Source organism: Cottoperca gobio, chromosome 3 (genome assembly GCF_900634415.1).
Source record: "Cottoperca gobio chromosome 3, fCotGob3.1, whole genome shotgun sequence".
In the NCBI taxonomy this organism is placed as follows: Eukaryota; Metazoa; Chordata; class Actinopteri; order Perciformes; family Bovichtidae; genus Cottoperca; species Cottoperca gobio.
The window spans coordinates 10,929,393-10,949,509 of NC_041357.1; the positions used below are offsets into that span (position 1 = coordinate 10,929,393).

General features: G+C 39.3%; 1 protein-coding gene across 2 annotated transcripts in view; it reads left to right on the forward strand.

The window, feature by feature from the left end:
• The window catches only part of kcna4 (potassium voltage-gated channel, shaker-related subfamily, member 4), a 58,509-nt gene that overhangs the window by 18,021 nt on the left and 20,371 nt on the right, over positions 1 to 20,117 (forward strand). For both annotated transcript variants that reach the window (XM_029458639.1, XM_029458648.1), the window contains exon 2: positions 19,079 to 19,286. The gene's annotated coding sequence lies outside the window, so the exon portion shown is untranslated. The remainder of the gene's footprint in view (positions 1 to 19,078; positions 19,287 to 20,117) is intronic.

Genomic DNA, 20,117 nt, shown 5'->3' on the forward strand with positions numbered 1-20,117 from the left:
CCGGGTGAAGTGCTGGTTGAATTGAGTCACTGGTCCTCATAATGTCTGTGCATGTCCATGGCACCGGTTTAAATTTCACTTTAGCTGCACTGTTTGCTCAAATAACTGCTCCTCCTGTCATCTGCAAATATCTGTTGAATGTAAACTCGAGACTTCTGTGATTAACCAAACTGCTCGACTGTTTCCCTCAGTGGCACAACCGCAGCCTCCCCCTCCCTCCCTGTATCCCTCTCTGATCACACACACTCTTACACACAACACACAACACACCCTCCCACTGGCTTCCACAGTTTCTGTTTTCCTTTTGATTTCATTCACTGCAGCGGGTCGGTTTGAATTTATTTATGCTCCTTCACCTCTCATTCAGATAATTTGTCATAGTGCCTTTCTGCTCCTCGTCTCTCTCTGCTGATCCTCTCCAATTAGTGAGTTCTTGGTGGCTCCTTTTGAGGTGAGAGCTGCGGTTCATTTTTATTTTCAGAGCTCATATATGTAAATGAATAACCTCTAAATTAGATTTAGTTGGCACTGCATTAGTGTGGGTCCGGTGACTACCTTTGCCATGAAATCCCTACAAGTTTTAGGTTAATAGTTGTTGTCTTTGCACACTGACCCTTCAAGCGATATGATGAAGTAATGAAAGTAGCAGGATACATACTGTCTGATGCGACTGTGGAATGAGGGAAATAGCTATTTTCAGTGGCTTGAATCCTAAACTAACTGAAGTTTAATTTAGTTTATTTTGTTATTCCCGCATGGATCTGACATCAGTTACATAATAATAAGGCAGGAGGCCAATACAAAACTGCTAGAAATGCTTTTCTGAAGAGTTATGTTATCATATATTTGGTAGTTGATTTTATAAATGCTATGACGTTATTAGAAACAGGATGTGGAAATAATTGTCCCTGCGGACAACTGTTACTAGTTTTGGCTTCGCTCACGCGTCCCAGGGTAAATAACGCCTTTATGTTCAAGGGACTTTGCAGTTTCATTTTCCTTGGGCCAGGTCCACGCAGCTATTTTGGAAGCCTTTCACTGACGTCTGTTGGATTATGCAGAGAAACCACAATGTCCTCTTTTAGGATTTTTGTTTTACTTCTCAGGCCACTAACAGTAAATCCTTTTTTCCCTCCAGCCAGCTCCTGGTTTTATACAGTCATGGTTTTCTGCCTCTTCATTAGACGTTAGACTGCAGTTGGCAGATTGAAATTGCTACCACAGCACTGATGGAAAATTCCATTTAATTTTTACTGTTAACAAATGGTTGATTTGTGGATTTTTCCTGCAGCCACAGTGTCTCTTTGTGTGGGCAAGAGATCTTCTGCACACGATTTCTAGTGCACAGAAAATGTCTCAAAATTAAGCATCAGACTGAGACTGAATGAAAATAGACTGCAAAGTGTGTTGTTTTGCTTAAATGTTAGACGGATAATCACACAGGAGTTAAAAGTGATTTTAAGATTGTATATAATTCCTGTCACTTTAATATCACTAAAATGTCTCCACAAGCTCATGTTTTATTACATCTCAGGACAGCATCTATACTTCAGATTACGCTGAATTTTATAGCCTTTAACTGCAAGAGGTGTGAACCGCCTTCTTACCGCCTCTTTAACTGTGACCGAGACAATTAAGTAAATCTGTCATCATTGCAGATAATATCATAACTTCACTTTCATCTCTTCTCTAAGGCCAGTTTTTGTTCATTAATAATCTTAGCTTTCTTACCTGGCAGTATTTATGATCATTCTTTTGAGGTCACAAAGTAAATTCCAATATTGAGGCTATTGATTTATTGATCTAAAATCATCTTAGCTAACTAGTAGCTGCTACGGCACCAGTTATATATTCAGATCTCACCTTTGTGCATTCAAACACATTCAGTGAGCCCAGAAATGTTATATTTTACTGAGTAAACTGTGGATTATCAGGATACACAGAGTCACACACACCAAACTCCCTTCACCATTCAGCAGAATTAAGTGGAAATATATATATTTTTAAATCAATCTCTAAATGTGTGAATAAATAACAGAAATACATTTAAGAATGAATGAAGTGTATATCAGTGTATGGAGGAAATAAGGTAATAATAAATAAAGGAATTAGTGAGTCAATAATCAACCAGTAAATAATGAATTAATTGTAAATATGTATTTGGGTATGAGCCCTTCTTGGACTCAAACTGAGTTTGTTTGAGGTCAGGCTTTCCACACCTTCTCAAACATCACATTCAAGGCCACAACACAGCAAAGCTTGAGACACGGATCAAAGTTAAGTACTGTTACAACACTGAGAAGTTTTATAATGAGAACTAGCAGGCTTTACAGAAGCTCACAGACAACAATTAAAAAGAGAGAAACAGGCTTGAATGTGTGAACACTTCTCATTGTGAGACACGGCACAACAAAACAACAAGAGAAAACAATCTAAACAACTTCAATTTCCATTATTGCATAAAATATATTAGATTTGATTTCTTCCTCAAATTCACAAACTTTCAAAGATTTCAAGGACCCGTGGGAACCATTTGAGGTCTTATTTAGATAACGATACATGTAGACACAACAATCAGAAGGAAAGTCCAAGGCCGTCTCTTTTTAAACAATTAAAATGCATTTATTGTATTTGCATAGTCATGTCAGAAGTAGCTTTTAGGTCCAACATGACTATGCCGTTAGAATAAAGGCATTTTAATAGTTTAAAAAGAGACTGCCTTGGACTTTTCTTGTAACTGAATGATTGAATTATTAAATAAAAGAGCTTAAGAATGAATGAATTACAATTATGAGTAAGTGAATGGATAAATTAAAGAAAGTAAAAATGAAGGAATAAGTGAATGAATCAGACATTAGATGAGTTTGTGAAAGAAAGAACAGTGAATGAATACATGAGATATATATTGTCAAACAATGATGGGTGAGTTAAACAATGAATGAAATAAGATGTGAGTGAGATACTTGATGTATTATTCATCACGTGCTTTGTGTAGTAACAGTAGCAGTTTATTTAAAAAATATTGAAATTAATTAATTAATATCCACTGCAGAAAACTGCGACAAAAAGCTTTAATTTCCCGTCAAATTGTTGCTTATTAAAGGCCAGATAATGACCCGACTGTCCTCTAAATACAAGTGAATGCTTAAATCATACATAGTATACTGTACAAAACATGAACTTGTACTCTGCTGTTATCTTTATACGCATAAAGATATATGAAATGTCGATTTTCATCTAATAATCAGAATCAAATTCTTCCTCCCAACTACGATCTTTCAAGACATGTTGAGTTGCTTCTTCTGCTTCTGGTGCAGTGTGTCACCATGTGGGAAAGACACATTATTAGTTATCTCAGTGTTTGCCTCTGTGGGTTTCCTGTGAACTAATTGCAGCCCTCCCATGTGTCCCGGCTGAAAAAACTGCATGTTTGTGGTTAAAAATAGGTACAGCCTTTCCTGCTGTGCCAGCAACGGGATTTGTTTCAAAAAGACCCCACCTTGGTTCTGCTTGTTAATTCTAGTGGCGGCTGCTGCATCTAAAACAGGTGAAATCAATCACTTGTGTTTAAATGCGAACAAAATATATTATGCACTGTATTATTTTTAAAAAGGAGGTATTGCAAAAAAGCACACAACAAAAAAAAAATATGAATGAAGAGTCCAGTACCAAAACTTTATGTAAGAAAATGACTATGAATAATAAACGTTACACACCTGACAGTATATAATGCACCTGCCACATGAGTCACATTTTACCAGATAGCTTATCAATTTTATGGGCAACTATAACCAAATACAGATTGGTTTAAAGTGTATGAGTGTATTTGTGTAAATTCATTAGTATTAGTATCTGTGTGAAAGAGTATCCTGGTGAAGTATATGTAAATGGGCACATTTAATGTGGCTGGGGCACTCTACTCAGGGAACAGTCAGACAGAGCAGATGTGATCCACTGATAGAAGCTTCTCCACCGCAGACTGTTTGATTTTGGTTTCCTTTGCCTTTCCTCCCAGGGTCAATTGAAATTTGACAAAAAGCTCATGTCAGATGTTCCTTAATAACTTTAATCTCCACAGAACTACGTATTAACCAAATTATTTACTGATTTTAGGAGGTACAAAGTAAAAATAAAAAATTTCAGCTATCTGAGAATGACGTTGTTTTCAGCCAGATAGATCTGGCAGTGAAAGTCTGGCACGCTGGAGAAGATGCATTTTGGACATCAAAATCAATAGTAAACCCCGTACAGAAGTTTTACAGTGTCAGATTCAAACAAGCCCCTCTACAACTCTCTCACATTGACTGTGACACATCAATAGTGTGTGCTAAAGATATTGTGGCAAAATGTGTTGCAAAATGCATCAATTTACAAGAAAAACATCTGAGGAATGAATATACATCTAAATGCTCTGCTGGGTTTGTATTTCTTTTATATACATTTCCTGAACATAACTATCAATTACTGCATCGACTTGAGATGTGGTGTTGTCCGTCTGTTGTCAGCAGCATGTATGAAGCCAGGCACAAACAACATGATGTAAAATGGTAATGAAAGAGAAAGACACAGACTCATCTATCTAAATTGGGAGCCTTCCTTAAAGCCCAGGACTGAAATAAAATGGTAACACATACAACGATTGTGTCACTTAATTTGAAGCATGTCACTTGAGGCCCATATCACACACTTGAAGCATTTCCGACCAAATGCGCATTATGAGCGAAAAGTTTCCACAAGGTAAAGGGCAGAAGAAAGAGCAGCTAGGGAGCTGAATAAGATGCTACTATAACTAATCAGAGTGGACAGAATCAAAATACTATTTTTATTCAGCACATCTCCCCGTCTTCAAGAAGTCCCAGTAGGGTCGGAATTCAAACTCGAACAAAATTACCTTTTGCATCATTCGCCTTAACAGTAAAAAAGTTCAATTTAGTTCAACTTTGGCTGCAAATATACTGTGGGAAATCAGCATAGTGCTATGACTGAGAGCACAGACGCTCTATTTATTGAAAATCATGCCGTTGTTCTGCTTAAGGACAAACTTGCATTTTTGGTGTGAAAGCCGCGTTACAGACCGATGGAAACTAAGACACTGGCGTAACCTGACTTGTGCAATTGGTCCAACGTCAGATAGAAAAAAGAAATTGAAAGGAAACATTGCTTATACTGTATATGTAACATTACTTAATGATGCTTTAATTAATTTAATGTCATATTCTTCCGTCTGGAGGGAAAAACCTGATTTTCCTGACATTTCATAATCACAACTACATTAAATCACTAAAATAGACACAAAGGTATGAAAGCATGCAAGACACAACAAGTCCCTACATGTCATGTAAACTCTGAAAACACTGCGGAATCAATTACTGCTTCAGCATCAGATGTTGAGCTATCGGTCTGTTGCCTCAGTCTGTTTATTTATCTATCAGCAGCTTAAAAAAAAGATCTAATTTCCTTTAAATGTATACAGTCAGAGGGGCCCGCTAAATGTCCTTCTCTTCTGTTGAAAAGCAATTCATTCGGTTTTAAAGGTGTTGAATTACACCTGATTAAACTACATATAATGCATGCAGGTTCAATAAATCTTCCAGTGTAAATGACAGGTATGAGAGAGTCAGTGTGTTTAGTGTTGGCAGGGGTTTGTACTTTATTTATTTTTTACGTCTATTGTTGTCAAACCGCTCCCCCTGTGCACACCAGGCTCTCCCCGTGTGTCAGGCGTGATCAATTGGCTCCATGTAACGCTTGTTCCAGTGTTGCATTGCCATGCGTTATGTAGAAAACACTCCCCAAGGATGGGGTGGAGGGCACCGTAAGTCATAAGACAGAAACCCGTGTTTGGGGTAAATCTAATCATTGTCATGGCAACTGGAATTTGGATTCTCTGATAGGGGCTATTTGTTTATGGAAAACACACTATCCTGAAGAGTGTGTGTGTGTGTGTGTGTGTGTGTGTGTGTGTGTGTGTGTGTGTGTGTGTGTGTGTGTGTGTGTGTGTGTGTGTGTGTGTGTGTGTGTGTTTGGCCATGTGTTTGAGTTTGGTAAGTGTTAGTGTTAAAAGAAATTGGAGAGGAATTCAACAGCTAAACAGCAACAAGGAGCCTCATGATATCAGTAACAGTTCAGGGTCCTGGCTGTCGTGCTACATGCTGTTTTTGAGTGGCTCCCTGTAACAGCTGGGGAGCAGGGTTTAATCCACAGTGTGGGGCTGAATTATGCATTATACTGTGAATATTACACCATGTCTATTTAAATGCAGTCTTGCCTTGTCTTCTCGGTCTGCACTGTCTGCAGCTACTAGATGTCACATGAAGAGAAGAAGTACCAGCTCCTTCAGGATTATGTGCAGATGTATGCTTCTATAGGAAGTCTTTACGGTATATTTACAATAACATCGTGTAGTCTTTAATTCCTTTTTTAAAAACTCTTTTGACTTTAGTTTCAAGGTCATTTTATGTGTATTGTTGTGGGGGGGTGGGAGAGGGGCATATTTTGCAGACTTCCAGGTTCCAGGTTAGGGTCCATGATAGATAAAGGGCAGGGTGATTTCAATCTCATTCTAAATGGTTACAGTAGTAGCATCAAGTCTCTCCACAAGATTTCAACAATACAAAGCGATGGATTGCTTGCTTGCTGTTGGTTTTGATATAAATGTGTTATAATGTCAATTTGGGTTCGTTACAAAGTGTGGAGTTGAAAATAACTTGAAATCATCTGTAACGTATGCCTACTATCTACTTCGATTCCACAAAGTGAGGTTTGATTACATGTAGATGTCAGATAACAAGAGCTCAGCGTCTGTGCCAAAATGGACAAAAGTTATCGAGTTACCAATACAGACAGAAGGAGTTGTCATTGTACAGTGATGGTGCATATCCAGGCGTTAATGTGATAACAACAATGTCTTGCTTTTCTGGAAAGTTGTCATGCATGGATAGTGGTGCAACCCGACTTACGCAACGTGAGAAAGCGTACGTAGAAAACAATGTGTCCAACAATCTGCTTATACTATGTAACTGCATTTAATGATGCTTCAATAAATGTAATTTCACATTCCTCATGTAAACTTAGAAAAGACTGCGGTAGAGAGATAACTCTTTAACAGACACTCTCCACTGAAGGATTCACTTTTGAGTCCAGAATGAGGCTTAATGACGGTCCGGGAAGCTGGCCCATAATCAGTCAAGTACCTTACCTTTATACCACTGCAATTAACCTCAAGTGTCCAATCAAGCAATATTCGAGCACAGAGAGAAAAGTAACTTTTTCTGTGGCCCTCATCAGCTGAAAGAGGAAAAGAAGAGCTCTTCTTTTCCTCCCATCTCTTTCACCTTTTGTCTTTTGTTAATAAGTCCAAATGTTTGAATCAGCGGCCTTAACCAGATGTCAAGCAATTCTTTACCTTCTGATTTCAAGGCAAAATAAATTATTGTTGTATAAATCCATCCAATATGCCCCACAGCAGTGGTTCCCAAACTTTCTGTGGCCAAGGCACACCAAAGACCAAGCCAAAATCTCAAGGCACACCTGTGTTCATATCCGGGCAAAATCCCCTCTATAGCACAGAGTATCACTGTTATCACTCTGTGAACATTTATTTAGCCTAGACCTTGTAAGAAGCTATTCTCCTTCACACTAGCAGAGAGCCTTTGATGTGTCACACTCTAATGTTTCCCACGATGCGCAAATGGCTAAAGTGGGTTCACTTTGACAGATTTTTTTTTTTTAAGTGATTGTTTTATTTATATTTAGGCCAAAGCATATAAGACCTATTGTTTCTATAGTGTGAAATAAGTGTGTAGGACAAAGTACTGATAAAGTACAGTGTTTCCCTGCGCTGCGCTGTGCCACGCACAAACCTCATCCAGCCCAGGCAGCACCCCCCCCAGAGCAGTAAACATAGGGGTAACACTGAAGTAAATTACAAACCTTGTGTACAGTTAAATGCAATAGGCCTAATTGTTTCAAAATCCCACGGCACACCGAGATTTGTCTCACGGCACACCATTTGGGAACCACCGCCCTATAGTATGTAGATAAACAAGTGTTTGAATAGAGGAATGCATCGAATGCATATATATTATATATACAGTGGTAACAGGTCCCATAATTCTCAGGCAGCAAACACTCCAGCTGTTCATTTGTCAGAGTGAAAGAAGAGCTTGTGTGTCTTTGCAGTGCAAACAAACAAACTCACCTTGTTTTAATAAAAAAAGTAAGTGTAAATGTGGCTTTTTTCCATCATGGCATGAGTAGTTTTTCACACAACAGGTTTTGTCTCTGCAGTCAGAGTCCCTTGAAGCAGTGGTAGCAATTATAGTGTGTGCAGTAGAGGAAAAGGTGGAAGTAGTAAAAGAAGTAGGAGGAGTTTGTGGATAAAATAAACCTGCAAATACAAATCAAAAAGGCTTTTTTAAATGAGAGCAGAAGGAGATCTACAAGGGAACAGTTCAAAGAGACTGAGGTGATCGTGAGGAGCTGTATCTCCCTCAGTTTCATGAAAGAAGCACAATGCCTTAAGAGCAAACATACAGTATGTGCTCTGTGTACAAAAAGTCAGAAAAATACTTTATTCTAAACCATGAAAGGATTATGTGACGCAGGCTCAACTAGAAAGAGAGGTTTGACATTGAAAGAGGGTGATGGAAAAACTGCAGAATAATTGACTGTCCTCTACTCACACAATGAAGGACCTGCTCCCATCTGACACAAGTAGATATTGCTTCATTTAATAAGCCTAAAAGGTTAGAATGAACTGCTAGTATCAATTGCAGATTAAATAAAATCCACTACCCCCAGGTTACTGATGACTAATGCTAATTTTACCCTCAAAAAGCAGCTGTAACACAATATTCAAAAACTAAACAACAACAATGTTACTCTAGCACATATTTAATATCACTGCACTGTGGCCTGCTGTGGATTATTGCTTCATTATTCATCCTCACAAATTGCCAAGTGCAGTGTTGAGTTGAGCTGAGTCAACCCAAATAGGTGAACAGGGCCAATGTGTGAGTCACTGCACTCAAGTTCATGTTGGGCAGATTTACAGATTTGTAATAACTGAAATATGTCAAGTTAGAGCTTTGCACATTCTGTTATGCATGGAGGTTAGGCTTTGCACATATGTTTTCAAACTGGAAGGGTTAGGAAAGAGGAAATGTCCCCTTTTTCTGGGCCAACCCAGTGCTAGGGGTGGATAGAGCAATCTGATGCATGACCATTTAGAAGAAAATAAGCAGAAAAGTAGCCAGTTGGAGAGGAGACATTAAGAAGCCGGCCATCTGGGGAAGAGCCAGCAGTTGTGGGAAAGACTTGTGTAAGGGATTTGATTTTTGCTAGAGAAAAAGTGAGGTTGCCATGTTTCCTCTCAAGACCTCAGACCACGTCCCTAAATTATATTTCCAGGTTGCAAAATGTTGACATTTTCCTTTTGCAGCAAATGAAGAAGCAGCAAGAGAAACGTACTCTTTTTTTACTTACTATTATTAAGCTAAGCCTTCAGGGGGACATTGTTCATTAAGATTTTCTTATGAAAGCCCGAAAATAAAGATTTCTGAGGAAGGCATGATTTAAAGCAGACAGGAGGCGCTGTGGGAGATGTGATGGACAAATCAATTCAGCAGTTTGACAAGACACTGTATTGTGGTCCAGCCACGAACACTGACGGGCCACAATGCTACGGTTACCATGTGAACGTTGGTTGTCATCAATATCCAAACTCAACCAATTGTGGGTTTTTCTTTTTTACATCTATAATAATGTAGCTTCAGAGTTTACTTTGGATCATACAGTTTGTTGTTTGGTTCATTTCAATCCAACACAATTACCTGCTGCTTTTGAAGATATTGGACATCAAAAAATGTGGATAAAATGCACTTTCTGAACCGCTACTGATGGCCCAGCAGTTTATGTCTGGAAAAAACAGCTCTTAAATCAACATTTGTTTTTGCTAATGGTAATTATCTGGAAGTAATTTTCAGAGTTGAGTGTTTATAGTGGCTCAGATCCCCTCGCCCTTTTTGGCTGAAGTGTCCCACTAGTTTGTTTGTTTAGTTGAGCTGCTGCATGCCTCTCAAAATGTCTCTGCAAGAGCGGATGTTGAGTGGGCAGTAATGTGATGTCTGGTCTCATAAAGCCACACCTCTGCTCATGCCAAGACGATTGGGAGGTTGGTTACAAAACGAGGGCAAAACATGTTTATGTTAAACTCAGCACTGGTGCTCAAAGTATGACTCTTTGTGACTGATGCATTAAACATTTGTCCACCACTGCAGAAAACCAGGGCAAGTTCACAAATAAAACCAAGCACAAAGACCTGCATACTTTGCTTCGGATTTATGGACAATTTTTTCTCAATCACCCTGAAAGTGGTCAGACGTGGGCGAACATGATTTCCACTCCCACAGTATACACTACTTTAATCACTCCTCCAGCATTACAACAAACACATTTGGCAGCGTTCGCAGGTGGGATGATGGTTGGGGATTGTGTCGGCGTCGCCGCTTTTGCAATTCATGCAAGCAGGCGGCTAGCAGCTCCGATTTGTATGGGAGGAGGAACATGGTAGTCTGTCCTCATCAGGCCAAAAGACAGGTTGACACAAAGTATGAATATTACAACAACTAAAATTGGGAGAAGAATGGCAGGGGTGTGGGGTTGAGAAGTGCTGTATTCAAAACACATGTTTAGTTGAAGAGTTGTTTTGTACATGACACTGAACTCTGCTTCTCCTCTATTGCTGTTACATGCCTTTCTGTGTCCCGTACCACCACACCAAAATCACATACAAATCTCACCGTTTAATGTGGCTTTGCTACTTAGTGAAAGTATAAAGCGTCACTATATTTAAACAAAATATAAAAACCTGTTTGTTTAAATTACTCAAATTAGCATCACTGCTTTATCTTTCATCATTGTTATGTAAGTTGTCAGTTAACGGTTTTAATATGAAAATAGATAAAACAATTTAATCTTGATGTTTCAGTCATACATTTGTACAGAAAACAAAGTCCCACTATAGTAATAAGACAGATTTGTGGCTCCCCTGCAGTAGGTTTCAGGCTGTCAGCCATGCTTGATAAATCAGAGTGAGCAGACAGTCTTTGGTAATCACACTGTTCAGCAGCACTTTTCAACTTAATTACTTTGCACCGGTGTTTTGGCCAAACCTCTGACAAAAGACAAGTCTTGGTTCAAAGTTTTTATCCATTTTAATCCGGCGCAGTTTAATTTAGCAAATTGGGTAGCAAGTGTTGACCTGGAATTAAAGATGAAGAATTGACTTGTGAAGCTGGAAAAAGTCACGGATCTAACTAATCCAAGTAATAATCTGAAGAAGAGGGAAAAACACCTTGAAGGCTTCCAGCAGCTTCTCATATAATACAGTGGGTCCTAACGTGGGGAGAGCACATTTCTGATACACAAAACAAAGTTGATGTTTTGGGGTATTTTATTTAGATTTTGATGTAATCTTTGCTAATGGTAGTTTTAACTGCTCAACCCTCGTCCGACCTTTTTGTGTCTATTTGACCTTTTTTGTCTTTCTTAGTGCACTATAAGAGTAAGTGATGTAAAATAGTATATAATGGGAAATAACAAAAAAACACACACATGTGGAATTCATGTAAAATATTCTGTATCGGGTTTTCTTTTCATGAAGTTTAGAAAATCATGTGCCTGTGTATGTGAATTTATTTGAAATGTGTTTAATGTGTGATATTACATGTGATGTCTCACATTTCACTTACATGCCGATATTTGAAATTTTACATATAAAGTGCTTTTCCACATAAACATGATCATTTTACATGTGTATATAAATAAGCTGTGGCGGCCGGAGCCGTACCTTAGTACATGTATTGTTGTCTTTCTCCTTCTGTGCCCTCTGTTTGTGTGTCTGAAGCATGGGCGTGTCTGTGGCATGGGTGTGTCTGCCTCCCTCTCCAGCTCCACCTGCACACCTGGTCCTCGTTGCCATCAGCCCACCTGCCTCCTATCTAATCAGCCACTCAACAGTATATCTCCTCCGGTTTTCCCTCCACTCATTGTCAGATTGTTGTTTCCATTGCAAGTGGTAGTTGCCATCAGACTGCTCTCACACAATCTTTGTAGTGCTGTGTTTTTGTACCAGTTCTAACCTTTTGTCTCTGTGTACTCAGAACCAGTCTTTTGCCTGCCTGCTTACCTGCTTGCCTGCCTGCTTGTCCCCTTCATTCTCCAGCACCTCTCACCTCCCTGCCTTACTACTATTAAATCCTCATAACTCTCATTTGAAGTCCATTTGTCTATGTTCTGCTCCTGGGTCTGCTCTGTACTATCGTAACATAAGCTTTTTTTATATATATAAATTATCAGTAAAATTAGCGGCACCTCACACATGGCACTGGGCATCACATGACTTGCACCATAAAAAGAGCTTAAAAAAGAGATGATGGTTAAAAACATTTCAAGTTTGGCTCCACAGTAGTTTGAAAGTTTTTGCTGTTGATGCCCCACTATTATTTTTAGGCTTAAGTGTATAAACAAATATCCAAAACACAATTACAGCGGGTCAGTTGTACAAAATGAGTTCTAGGATATATTCCAAGCTACCATTATCAAGGGAAACAACATGGTAATTTTTATGCTTGGCAGCACAACCGGCAGTCATCTACAGCTGCTGTTGGTAAGTGATTGTAGGCGTTTCATTAAGTCACTGCTGAAGTGCACATGTGAGAAATGCCTGCGGGGGCACGAGATAGAGGAGGCTGGATTGGAGGTGGTACGACGTGACTGACGGGGATAAGCAGATAATGACAGTTTTCATTTTTGGGAAAATGTCTCTGTGCTTTTGTTCACACAAATTATGAAATTGTGCTTAATGTACCACGACCACAGTTAAAATCTGTACATGAAATAAATAACAAGGGTTGATAGATTAAAATTATGCATCTGTGTCATGGAACTATCAAGAAACACAATTTCCAGAAAGCAGTGATTCCCAACCAGGGGAACTTGAACAATACAGGAGGTGCGTCTCAAGTTTCAGGCTTCATGCACCACTGAGCAACTTTCATAGGAATGAACAGGACCCCGCCTCCAACGCTGTATCCAGTTCCCCTTTTTACATCCATGATTTAATGTTTACCATCTTAGTTTAGCGTGTTAGCACGCTAACAGTTGCTAATTAACACCAAGCAGAGCTAAGGCTAATAAACCACAGTATAGAACAAACGAAAATGTTGATCTGATGATGGCGCTATTAAAATATTTATGGATCAACAAAGCGATTATAATTGATCCTTTGGGGACCATGAGTGTCTGTACAACATTTCATGGCAATCCATCTAATTGTTGTCGAGATATTTCAGTCTGGACCAAAGAGATGGACCGACCAACATTGCCTTCCCCTAGAGACATGGCGCATGGCTAAAAATACACTACTCTCACTTCACAGAGAATACTCGCAGTTAAGATGCACTTACAGTGCAATATTGATTGGGATCAACACATACAGTTACAAACACACACAATCGGTAACCAACATTGTATTTCAAATGCATTTGCATTTTTCATTTTCTCCATTTCCAGACTATTATCTCAACAATCAAGACTGCAAACAGTTCTAACTTTGACATTTTGGACTCTAATTCCTTCGCTCTGTCAGTAAATTGTGAGTTATAAGATTAGCTAAGAGCTGCTGTCACTTTTTATCAGTGTCACAAAAAAGAAAAACATATACATTCATAAATTATTTGTATTTTATAAGTAATGCTAGCTTTTCAGCTGCTTCTATGTCTCTTATATATTTTACTGTACATTGGTTATGTAGCTCGAACAGTACATTGTGACAATGGATAACTTCTCGTTCAGGGAAGGCTTAAAAACAACCATAACTAGGAAGGTAAAATGCTGTTTTGTTGTGTTCAGTGTACTTCTCATTGTGGCAGTTCCGTCTTCTACACCTCGTGTCGCTTATTGCGACATTAATGATGCTTCCATTTGTGTCCTGCCTTTAATTCACTGTGACAGTCTGTCATGGAGTAATGTGACTCACTGTGTTGCACATGTGCTTTCCAAACAGCACCTCTCACCCTCAGACACAAACATAAACAAACACACAACACCTGAAGCTTGGCTTGCAGCAGCTAACACATCTAATGAGTACTGTGCAAGCCGACAAGAACACAGCGATGGGAGCCGCTCAACTTTGGGCTGCGTACAGCGCATTCATGGACAAGTCTGGCTAAATTAACGGCATCAGATGAGCAGATGTGCAAGTTTTTTCCCACAGAAAAATGCTGACAGAGAGCTCGGTGGCAGGGTTGAAATGAGCACAGTGTGTGTTATGTCCCCGGCGTACATTATGCCTCACGTAACGCCGAATCCTGGCCTGAATATTTATAGTCTATCGTGTGTTCATCTGTGTATGTTTGTGTGCGTGTGTGTGACTGGGAACGCCAATGTGGATCTGAGAGCCCTGCAGGGGTGTGAGGCAAGAAGCAGCAAGAGGCAGAAAATCCCCGCTGCCTTTGGATTAGTGTCAGCAAGCAGGAAGCCAGGCACCGTGCTTCATGTGCACTCTCCTAATGTCAGTCCCTGGAGGATTAGTTTATTTATTTTATTTCATTTTTCTGTCCAGGATTGGAACGGAACTTTCCTGATATTGCCTGAAGAATACTTTTTTTAATTAACGGAAAGGCATTTGTTGATGTGAGTCATTTGATCAGATTGGTATTTGCTGTGAAATTACAGCGATTTGTGGAAATTGCGGTGCAGCCCCAGACATGACACATTTGTCAAGGTTCAAACTTTGTAGCGATTTGTTAATCCCGCAAAATCTGCATCTGAACTTTCTGAGGGGCCTGTCAACATTTGTGTCTCACTGTCGCTTGTTTGTGGGTCATGAGTGTTCGTCATCTGACCTCTCCAACAAGCACCATCAACACTTGGCCATAATAACAAAAGGACATCTTAAATCCTTGGCAAAAGGACAGTCAAGGTTGTGTCTGTGATGATAGCATTTAGGAAACATACTGTTTCTTAGACAGCATTGAGGCTTGTCATGAAAACAATGTAACAGGTGATTTGCCTGTGAGGCTCTCGCTGGGGCTTTGACGATGAAAGTTTAAAGTGTCTGTGACACACAGATCAGAAGAAGATTTAGATGAGAGAATTAACAAAAACACTTCAGTGCCAGAGACCATAGAAGAGAGGGAGAGCTTAAGTTCAAACCGACCGCTCTACACCACCATGGGGATCATCAAACTTTTCATATGGATTGCTCTGTGTTTCATGTCTACACTATATCTCTGGTTTTTGTTTGTCCGCTCTCCCTTTCATTGTTTTGCTGTTTTTATCTCCTGTATTTTTTGTAAGGTTTCCTTGGGTGTAAAATGTATTATTATTATTATTATTATTATTATTATTATTATTATTATTATTATTATTATTATTATTATTATTATTATTATTATTATTATTATTATTATATTAAACTCATTATATCATGCCGTTTTAGCTGAAGGGTGACTTGACAGTTTTCTACCTGTCGCAGAGGTTTGGAGTTGTTTTGTGAATGTGACATTGAATGGCGAGCAAAACTCAAGCGCTTATAATCAGAGGCCATTGACAAAGACCATGCCTCATTGCACTAGTATTTCTTGAAGGAACCCCCCCCCCCTTTTTTTTAAAATAATTGACAACCTTAGAACAATGTTCACAACACATTATGTACATTTAAAAAAGCAATATATTTATTGTACAAAAATCTAATCTTTGAAGAACAATTCTCTCAAGAAGGGAAATAACACACTAAACTCCACACACTGCTTGGAGATGTTAGATTAACCGGAGACATGTGATGTATAACAACAGATTTGTCCTTTAACTGCCTTGTAGGAAAGATTTGCCACCTCAGAGGTTGCAGGAGGCTGCAGGGTTGATGTGCAGTAACGACTAATGAGAAGCTGTTATGTCTCATTTCCCCAACTTAGTCCAGATGTAATGGTATTTAAAGCCAATGTCCTCACCTATTTGCCCTCTTGAGGAGTTTGTTCCAGTCTGAGCTACAGATATTGCTGCTCTGTCCGTGTAGAAAAGTCTCTGCATGGGCCAGATGAATAAAAACGTGCAGGTTCACGACTTAAACTGAAGCTGTGTGTTTCTGTTGAATAAATGTCAATCAGTGTGAAACTAGGGGATGCATTGACCTGATTTCCACTCACATTCAACCATAAATACTGTAGCTATACAGTTCTCTGTCTGCAGGCTTTAGACCTGGCAGTTGTAGTACAATTTCATCTTTTGTCTGCATCACAGAGGTCCTCCAAGAACACTGAGCTGCTGTCCTTATTCCCTGGCATTATGCTCAGCTGTGGCTATTTATAGCAGCTATATTGCCATTCATTTATCATACATGTAGCATTGTCAGCCGCGGTATCTTAATCATCACCATTAAATGTCAGGAAGGTCAGCTCACAGACACTGACTTTGTACTAACAGACACTCTTGTAATGTCTCTATGGATCTGTGCAGTCATGCTTGTGCTCTTATCCTTATTCTTAACCGCCATTTTTCATGTCAGACAACTTCTTGTTAAGAAGGGGTGTTACTTTGTTTTGCCCTCACCAATGAGTCCCACCAATATAATATGAACACAGACGCTGATGCAGCTGTTGCTGGGAGCCATTAACTTCTAGGAGATATGATGATTAAAGATGTATTTCTTTATAAGATTTACAACTACTACAACGACAGCTGCATTGATCCATTCTGTTGCCAGATTGTTTAATATGGCTGTAAATCCTACCTATAATGGCTATTTTACTTTTTTTTACTTTGTTACTAAAAGGGGTCTTCTTACACAGGACCATTAATTCTGTGTTTAGATTCAAATCAGCTTGTAATTCTGACAACCCTTTCTAAAACGTGGGGGGCTGTCAGGCCGTTTTTCTATTATTCATCTTCAGTAAACTTATTGCAACAAAGTTCCTCACACAACAAATGACTCTGATGCAAGTCTGATATTGCAGCTTCTCATTAGAAAGAAATTAAGCTTAATCTGTTGCCTTGATAAACACTCGGACAATCACATGATGTGTTTCTATGTTTTTCCACAACTTTCAACCTCAGCAGCGTTCACAGCATGGGTTAACTGTCCTCATGTGGCATCTGCAAAAACGTATCAAGTAACATTTCATTCAGTGTGGGTTTTGTTTTAGTAGTATGTTGCAGTATGTCGCTTCGGTATGGCCCAGTTTTCCTCCAGCTGTAGGTGGCCCACTTTAATGTACACGCACACACGCACAAACACACACACACACATACGCACAAACACACACACACACACACACACACACACACACACACACACACACACACACACACACACACACACAGCTGCTTTTATGTCAAAACAAACACCTGAAGAAAAAGGACCACTGTGCTCTTCTGTAAACAACTGTCTTCATATTCCGACATTTCAAACTCAGAGTTGTGAGGTCACAAACTGAATAATATTAAGGATATCCTCTGATCTCACATGAGATATTCAGCTATCTAAATCACTCTAACAGTTTGTATATTCAGTATTTACATGAATATTAAATTCTATATTTGGCCTTTTATCATTACAGGTACAAGGTATTCTACAGGGTATTATAATGTAAACAACCACAGGTTTAGCTCTTAATAGGGAATTAGATAAAAAACACTCAGTATGTTTGTTGTAATTGCATTGTGCCTGCTGCAGCTATGATTGCACACAGAATGTCTCCAACTCCTGTGAGACTTTGTGGAAATCCTCAAATTATCGAGGTGGAGAATTATACAACAGCTGCTCTGTTTAGAGAGGACGCTTGTCTCTAATAGTCTGCATCTTAATAAGCACAAATAGCAATGACACAGAACAGTTATTCTGTGACATGTTTCGCACAATGGGGGGTAGCCAGAATAACAGTAACTTTATATGAAGAAGGAATTTAAATTTGAGCTAAATCAGCATTACAAACACAGCTCGTGGCTACAGGGGAGGGGAGTATTAGGCTGAAAGCCTCTTCGCAGCAGTTTGTGGTGGTTTGATCTGTTTCTCTTTGTCACTGCAGTTTCCCTTTCTGTTTTCTTTTGGACCAGTACACCTGCAGTTTGGCATAGATTTCCATGATTCCCCAGGCAATAACTATTGACAAATTAAATAATTGTTTTCTCTTTCTGGGCACAGATGGTTTGGCCTGCATGATTGGAGCTCTGCTTTTACAGCAGACACTTGCTGCTACTTTGTGTTTATCTGCATATAAGTCACCTTTGTGGCAGTGATTGCAACATAGTAAGTTTTAAGGTCAACGTTTTGAATATTTTGTGCAGATTTTTGATGTAGTTTTGTTCTATAAACACAGGATCTCTTCTGATCCGTGGGGGGGGGGGGGTATACAACCTGACACACACGATTGTCGGTGCAGGGATAAATAAAGTCGGGTTGAAGTGACATTACCTTTAACACCAGTTGCTCGCCAGTAGACTCGTCATTACAAACTCGTGCCGTACACACAAACTTTGATCCTCGTTTCAATTCTAGTGTAGATCCCAACGTTTTCTCAGACGCCTAATATGTTCATGAAATGAGGCACAAGACATTACTTTTTTTCTCTTTACACTACACTCATTGCACAGTATCCCTGTCCAATTGCTTCGACATTTGGAATATTTTCAATTCAAGGATTGGTCTCTTAGTAGCAGCTTATTAGCAGCCATGAAAAACATGGAGCCTTTGGCTTGAATATTTGACTCCGTATATTACATTTCACATTACATTTGTCATTTAGCAGACGCTCTTATCCTTATGCCTGCATATAAGTGCTCTACTGTGCATAGCAAAGCTCAGACCTGTCCCCTCTCCGAGTGCTTTCGGAGGGAGTTGCTGGCTGCTTTATGGCCCTGGTGATTACTTTTAAATGTGATGCATCTTGCCCAATCTCTGGGTGGGACAAGGAAAATATGCCTAGCGTTCGGGGCAAATTGCTCCATCTTCAGGGTGACATTTTCTCAAGCATGATGACAGATTTGCATCCGTTTCCTGTTTCTCTTTTTGTTGCAGCGCTGCCAGTTACAGGGAGAGGGAGTATCCCCCACATCTCTGGTAATTGCAGAGAACAAGCAAAACATTGTGACTGGTCATCTCGAGCGGAGACTGAAAAGCAACAACAACTGGACGGGACTTGGCACTTCAACAAGTGGGGATGAGAGCTGCTGTGTGACATCAGTAAGCAAACCCCTCGAGGGTAAAGACTGGAGTTGGCAAATGAGTAAGTCGTGGCCCAAAATGATTGCCTTAATTACTACACATATAAAGATGTATGAAGTGATGAAACTAAGAGACTTATAGTTCAAAGATGTTTTCTCTACGTGTGAAAAAAGTGTCTTGTAAGGAACAGATGTGAATATTTTAATATGATAGAGATAATGTTTGGTTGTAACGTCGACATAATGTTTTAGTTGGGTCGGCTTCGTAGGTGTCATTGGTTACTAAATAGTGAGTTTGCTCTCTGCTTATGTGCAGTCAGCAGTACGACTTAATCTATTTTTTATCTTGTTTCATATTGTCAACCAAACAAGGCTGGCCTGAGTTGCTCACTCAAATGCTGGCGACAAACTCTTAATTCACATTGTGTCATAACACATGAAAATCTTCATTCAGAAAGTGTATAGGGAGATATTGGGAGAGAAATATAGAAACATATATTGACTGGCTCAATGCAACACACTGAAATACATCAGAAGAATATCCTCTTACATTAAGATCCACTTACACTAAAGCAAAGATGTCAGGCACATGAACACCATCATAAATATCTGCCACACTCACTTTCTATGACAGAAAAACAGCGGGTGAAACTCGCCGGGTTCTCACCGTAAAGATGAAATACCTTAGGTTTTTTTCTCAGATGCAAATTTAGAGCTGACCAGCTGCTTTGTTGATATGTTTTCACTTTAACTGTATGCAAAAGTAACATGGACGTGTGTTATATATTTTTTTAAACCTAGCCTTGATAATTACATAACCAAAGGTGAAACCCTGAATTTATTGTATGTTGTGGACTTCTGGAAAATGTTGTGATATAGATGCACACTGAATA